Source organism: Falco peregrinus, chromosome 10 (genome assembly GCF_023634155.1).
Source record: "Falco peregrinus isolate bFalPer1 chromosome 10, bFalPer1.pri, whole genome shotgun sequence".
Lineage (NCBI taxonomy): Eukaryota > Metazoa > Chordata > Aves > Falconiformes > Falconidae > Falco > Falco peregrinus.
The window spans coordinates 29,419,089-29,426,517 of NC_073730.1; positions in this window are offsets into that span (position 1 = coordinate 29,419,089).

Consider the following 7,429-nt stretch of genomic DNA (forward strand, 5'->3'; position numbering starts at 1 on the left):
CTGGCATACAGACGTTTCATTTGTAGAAAGTTAGAGTTAGTGTGTTGGAGACAATGTGAGACAGGAACTGGCAGATGTGGCGGCTATACAGGTGATATGCCAGTGAAGACTTAACACTTGTTGACCAGGCTGTAGCAAGAGATGTAAAGACCCTCAACTTATTTCTTACACTTAATCAGCTCTGTTTCCCACTAAATAATTTCAGACTGCACAGCTGTAATGGAATTCATGTATCCTGGACCATCACGGAAAGGGTTCAGGAAAACGAAGGACCTAGCTTTTACTTCCAGAGCTGCAGTATTTATTTTCAGCTTTCTGTTCCTGGTGCTGGGCTGTGTTTTCTCAATTTAGGTTAACATGCGAGAAGCAGAAATCCTGAAAATGAGGAACTTCTGTTCTAATGGAAGCCAGGCTAGAGAAGTTTCCCACACAGGTCAGATACAGTTGGAGAACTTTGGCTTGTCTGAACACACAGCCAATCTACTGTGTGCTGTGTGTTAGTTTGCGAGACAGGTCTAGAAATCACCCAAATGTGACGTACAGTGTGGGTAAAAACTGAGGACAATTGCTGCCTGCAAGTAAACTGCTCTATAGCAATGGCAGTTCTACTGTGAGAACAGCAACTTGGCAAGATTCACTTCTGGTTTTACTGTTTGGCCCTGGGAACAAACTAATGATGTGGATGATTCTTTCCCCTCTTACTGGTAAACAGTCCTGGGGAAGGGATGCCAATCATGACACAGCACTGTAAAATTTAAAAGCAAGAGCAGCACAGATACAAACAAAGACCTGCCGTGGTCCTGGTCCAGAGGACCCCTGTGTTGTTTGTAATGTGTGGAGGAATGGGAAGATGGTGGGGAATGCCTGCCTTGTCCTCAAGGTTTATTTAGAAAAAAAGCAAAACTACAACCTGACTGCACGTCCTCCTTTGTGCATCCCTTCCGAAGTGGTGCCAGCCAGGAGAGAGAGCAGCCGCTGTCAGCAGGGCTGTCCGAGACCTCTTTGCTGTACTCTGCAGGCTGTCCAGCCATCACTGGGGTTAGCAAGGGACAGCCGCTGCCTCCCCAAGTCCGCAGGCAGCGTGGAGCAACTCAGAGGTGCACGTCAGCTCTTCTGCTCTGCAAACTACAGCTCAGTCTATCTTACGCCATCAGACTCCGTTTTGGGACATAAGCAAAGCTCTGCCAGGCCCATCTCTTTCAGGTGACTTTTTCCATGGCCTCTCCTGTCCCTGACACCTTCCTTTTCTAAGCAGCCTTCAGGGAAGAGAAATTTTTCTTTTCTTTTTCGTTTTTGATCTATTTTGGGTACCTTCAGCTCCTCAGGGCTTGCATTGCAGAATTTTTTATTTTTTTTTTTACTTCATTCTCAATATGTGCCAAATATTTTTCATTTGGGAGTTAACTTCAGGGATGCGGTTACTGCACACAAGGACAAAATTCTCCTATAAATTTCCTCTATTTAATGGCTACTATATTTGCCCAACTTGTTTTTGAAGGGACCTAAGTGTATAGCTCTGGGTCCAGCTCTTCTATCCTGATGTTAAAGCTGGCAGTAACGTTTGGCCTGGAGGTTCACAGGCTCAGCTTTGCATAAAACTGACTGTCTGGAGGAACTAGAAAAGATTCCCAAGGGTTGGACTCCAGACCCATAGGACAGGATGTATGCAGAGAACAAGGGAACGCTCTAAGGGCAAAACCAGAAAGGAAGGTGGGGAAGGAACAAAAACAGAGATAAAAAAAACAATAGGCCAGAAAGGGCTTAATTTTCCCACAGGGTGATGCTGAATGTGACAACAGGATACTTGATACCTGACAGTAATCAAGTTTTTAATTACTCTATAATGACCAGGTTCCCCCCTTGGAGCAATTTCACCTGCACAACTGCATTTATTTATGCCTTAGGTTACCTATTGCATCAGTTTGCTACTCCTCAGCTCCTTCCCACAGTGGGGGATGCAGCCAGCGGGGAGACTGGAGCTGTGCGGCTCGCAGATAAAGTGGGAGGCCGGGGACAGATGGTTCCCAGCGCTGTGATCCGTTTGCTGGCTGTAGTTCATGTGACCTCTGGAAATCCCTGGAAATAGAAGGTCTGGAAGGGCACAGGCACCTGAACGCTGCAGAGCGCGGCGCTCCCGAGGCCGGCCTGGCTCTGCAACGTCTGAGCTGCTGTGGTTTGCATGTGGCAAACCCACTCCCTGGGGGTCCTGCAGGACCCTCAGTAGATAGGGTTCCCATGCCACACGGGTTACACATCAGGCTGGAGGAAGAAGGAGCCCCTTACGCATGCTAAAATTTGGCCTCGCTGGCCCAGGCATACATTTCTCCTAAATTCTGCTCTTTCTCCAGTTTCCCTTGGCAGCTGCTGTGCGGTGTGGACCAGCCCCAGGGTACTAGTAAGACACAAAGTCAGGGCCTCTCCACAAGCTCTTGTTTTCATGCTGGGGAAGCCCTTTTAGATTGAAAGGGAGGATGAAAGGGCTGAGTGGTGGCTCCCTTGTGCTAGGTTTCTCCAGCATGGTGCCTTTGAAATAGCTGGTTCCCTTTTCACAGGGGAAACATTAGATGAAGGAGGCACCCAATCTGGAGACTTCTTCTTTTTTCCTTTTTTTTTTTTTTTTTTTACCAGATTAAGCCCAGCCCAAAAATTCCTTTCAGCAAAAGAACACATAAAGCTGACAGACCTATGAGATGTGCTGCACCTAGCAAAGAGAGGAGGGAAGCACCTTTTGGAAGTATCACCTCCTGCTGGGGAATGCAGGGTGGGCTCAGGGCAGCACCGGGGTGGATGGAAGGGGAATTCACCCTGCCAGAGCTGACTTCTGACAAGCAAATTTGGGAAGGCACCAGGCAACAGCTTGCTCTGTTCCCCATCAGCGGGCACAGTTCAGGAGAGCTTTGTCCTGCTGCAAATTACTTGGGCGAAAGAAGACAAGACCTGTCCTTCAGAAAAGAAAGCGCGCAGCGGCTCACCATTTTTCATCTTTTAAGTGACTCTTCAAAGGTTTCTCCACAAAGAACCCAAACTTTTAGATCTCATTTGCTTCCCTGGCAGCTCTGTAATACGAAGGGTTTGCTAGGCTGGCTCTGGATGAAGAGATGTTAAGGCAAGGAGCTGCCACAGATACCTTTTGGAGCCCTGAACATTTTGAAGGAGGCTCCAGGAACTTCCCTCCCAGGTTACATTAGCACACTGCGGGAGCAGGAGCATAGGACAGAACAGAAATTGTGGGCTGGGGCAGAGGAGGGACGCAGGGAAGCGCATCAGGGAGTTCCCCTGCCTGGCTGGCTGCAGCCAGCAAACTCCTGCTCCTCCACGCAGGCACAGCACCAGCAGCACTGAGCATCCCTTGCTGCTTTAAATGGCTGCAGCACTTTTGACGCATTTTAATGCTAGTGAGTGAGCCCTCCCATAGCAGAGATTATGCTGGGGAGGATAGCACAAGGCCTGGAGAGCCCTTCTGCATTTGTTTAAACACCCGTCTGCACAGGTGTAGATATTGCAGGATAAATTGCCCCATTCAGGTAGATGAACTGGCACCTCACAGGAGGGGAAACTGAGGCACAAAGGGACTTTGACATGCCACAGGATGCAAAAAAAGGGGAAGCCAGTGCCAGGGTTACACTGCAATTAACGATGCTCTAATTCTTCTGCTGGCAGTCCACTGAACAACACCCATGGTGTCTGTCAATTAGACTAGATTATGGGATGATCCTTGCTAATTATATATTATTATCTAGCAAGCAGTTATCTCCCTATAAAGGGTGCTCCTATAACGGACAAACGCTGTTCCTCTAGCACAGCCATCCCTGATGGCAATAACAAAGCCAAAACCATTTCTGCTGTAGCCAATATTTTGCCTAAGCTGAAATTTTCACATTGCAAACACTGCACTGCTGTCCCAGATGGAGGGAGGAGGAGGAGAAGGAGGAGGGCTGCGACTTGCAAACCCAGCCAGAGAGGGGAGGTGGGGTCAAATCTGCACCCCTAAACCTGCTGCAGAGGCACGACCGTAAGCACAACATCCAGCAGTAAACTCTCCCATCCATCATGGAGCAAATGCCCCATTCAGCTTCCACATCCCAAAACCCCTGCAAGCAGGGGAGAAGGACCTCGTGGTCCCTGGGGCTGCGACAATCGGAAAGCAGGGTTTAAAATAAGCTGGGAAAACAACTCCTGGTAAACGCTGTCATTGCATTTTTAATTATCCATATGCTTGATCCATTATGTTTCCCCAGATGGCAGGGCTGCTTGACTACTGCCTCCTCATCTGTGCTGCCACGGCTGGGGTCTCCGGCAGGTACCTGGATCCCCAAGGCAGAGACACCCCTGCAGCAGGCTGGCATCACCCACCCGAGCAGGCAGGGTTGGCTGCTTCCCTGCAGAGAGGGGCTTTGCTCTGCCAGGGAGGGGGGCTCTGCCTGCGGCCGAGGCCAAAGGGGTTGGAGGGTCCTGTCTCCCTTATTGCTGGTCTGCATTGCCCGGCTTCAGTCCGTGCAGGGACGCTGTTGAGAGACTGGATGGCAGCCACTGATGGGGAAGGGAAGAATCCCAGGAGCAAGGTCTGAAAGCCACACGGCTCAAGAAAATAACATTTAAATAAATTAAATATAAATTTAGGGCTTTCTACTACTCCCTAGTCCCAGCTCTCCAAAACTCCTTTGCCATTTTACATACTTAGGTGCACGCAAAAGCACCCTGTGCAAACCATGGGCTCGGCCAGAACAGAGAAGTACCTGGAGTCCTACTTGTGCTTTGGCTTTTATATGCTCCCATGTGGGAAAAAAAAAAATAAAATCAATACTTCCTCCAGATCTAGGAACAGATAACCCCTTTTTGGGGAGCCAAAAAAAGTCCTGGTTTTTGCACCCCCTGCAGGCAGGGCTGGAGGCACTCATACCCAGCCGGCAGGCTTTGCTGGGACAGCTGCCACAGTTTCTGTCCCACTCTGACCCATTTGCAGATGTTAACATCCCCATCCTGGGGACAGGGGGAAGACAGGGACCTGCTCCTGGTGGCCATGCCACTGCTCACACCGCTACCCCAGCCAGCGAAATCTGCTGGCTCCAAACTGGTTACGCCTCCTTTCTCCCACTGGGTGCAGAGGATAGCCAGGCAGCCTGGGCAACTGGGACCAGTAAGCATCTTGCTGCATCCCAGTCTGCAGGGGCTCCTTGCCCTGACTGGCACAGGACGGTGAAAGCCACGGAGAGATGAGGGAGTGAGCTCCATCTGAGACCCATCTCTCTTTAGGTAGGGTCCTGCCTTGTCTTTGGGGCACAGGGCTGGGAGCTGCTGGGGGCTGTCACCCACCCTGCGCTCAGCACTGTAACACAATGCTACAGAGGGGGCCGACAGTCCTCCCTTCCCTGTCCCCTGCATCCCCACAGGGCTGCCCAGCCACATCCTGCTCTACCCCAAGCACATGTGGTGCCGCTGGTCCCTGCAGGACAGAGCCCTGGCCAACACCTCCCTCCACCTCCAGTACAGGTGAGGGAAATCCTGGAAACCTTATCCTGGCTGTGAAACACCAGCCGCCATGAGCGGGAGCAGCCGAGGGGAGGGATGGTGTGGCTCAACCCATGGTGTGGTGTGTTTTCCCTTCTCCCCTGGGAATCGGGGGGTACCACAATGCTTTTCCACCCACAAATAGAACAGGCTGCAGGGGTGGCTTCGTGCTGGGGAGCAGCTCTGGGGTACGGAGCAGCACCACCTCCATGGGGCTGCTCACCTCATACTCGCTGTGTTTTTGGGGCGCTGGGGGCACTGGCTGGCCCCAGGGCATGCTAAGGGAGGGGGCTGCTGGCATCCTCACCACCTCCTCAGGGTACAGGGGAGCCCCAGGAGTGGAGGAGTGCAAAGACTAGATCGGTGCTGGCCCCAACTCCTGCAGCTTCAGCTGGGAAAACTTCTGCATCTACCTGACACAGGAGATTGGGTGGAAGCAGGGGGCTGGACATCTGCAAGGCTGGTGGAGAACACGGGGGACACTGGCAAGGGAAGGACACTCGCTGCGAGGGAAGAGGAGGAGCAGGCGCATGAAGCCAGCGGGACCTAATGGTGTGGGCTAGGTAAGGGGTCTCCCTCCCCCACACAAAGCCCTGTCCTCAGTCCATCACCAACAGCTCAGAGAAGCTGCCAAGGAGCCCCTTGCTGCCCACAGCTCATACCAACCCTGTGGTTTTGTTCCCCCAAACAGAGCAGTCGAGATGGACCCCCCCCCCCAGCTGTGACAGTGGCCGGGGCACCCACCCGTCAGTGGACTGACAGCACCCACTGGGCACCACCCCCTCCTACTCCCCACTGCTGTTCCAGCTGCGGTACTGGGAGCTGGGCAGCAACGCGTGGGTGGTGGGTCCTCCATCCTTCCCAGCAGAGACCCCCTCTTGGTGCAACACCTGCTAACCCGTCTGTGCCAAGGTCCTGGGGAGCCGTGACTGTTGCAAACCCACAAACCACCCCGGCCATCGCCCCAGGGCCAGTCGCTGTTAGATTAACTGTAAAGGCCCATTTGAGGAGGGGACACAGGTCTGAACTAGGAGAATGGATTACAGGAGCTCAGCCAGCCTCATTCCCAGGGAAAGGGAAAAATAAGGTAAAGAGCCAAAGCAGGACTGAAGCGGCACTTCCTGGCTAGGTGGCCATCAGCCGTGCCCCAGCATGGGATGCAGGCTGACCAGGCAGCGCTGCTGAGGGGCATGCTCGTGCCAGGGATGCCAGTGGTGCCAACCCGGGTGTCCAGAGCCATCCAGCACGTGTCCTGCACGGGGAGCCAGGAGCTCGCAAGCAGCTCTCTGCTGGCTGGTGACCAGCCACTCCCCAGGTCTTCACACCACCACTTTAGGAGCTGGGGGATTTTGGGGAGGATGGAGGACGCAGGGCATGCTCCCAGACACAGGGTACATTTGGGAAGAGGGAAAAAACAATCCCAAACTATTCACTGAAGCAGCAGGGTTCATGGCCACGGAGGGAGTGCAATGCTGCATGGCTCAGAGACATGGGGTTCAGCTCCAGCACTGGCTCCTGGGGTGTCACAAGCGTGCCAGTTCTTGGCACCCCAGTCCAAGACAGTGAGACTTGAGTATAAAACCTGAAAATAAACAGAAAAACCCTCTGACCAGAGGAATACGGGGAAAGGGAAGAAATTACTGGAGGAGAGCTGTGAGAGTCATTTAAATACACTTCCCCTCCTCTTTGCCAGCACAAGCCTGGCATGGGAGAGCAGCCCAGCTACCACATCTACAACATGAGGCCGGACACCACCTATGTCCTGACGGTTTGCTGCAAGAGTGTGGAAGGGAACAGCTTCACCACAGAAAACTCCTGAGTATTCCACAGAACAAACCACCCAAGGGTAGTTGCCTGGTAAGGGGTGAGCACCCAGCTGGTGCTCGGGAAGCTTCTCTCTTTCTTACTACAGCCACCAAGG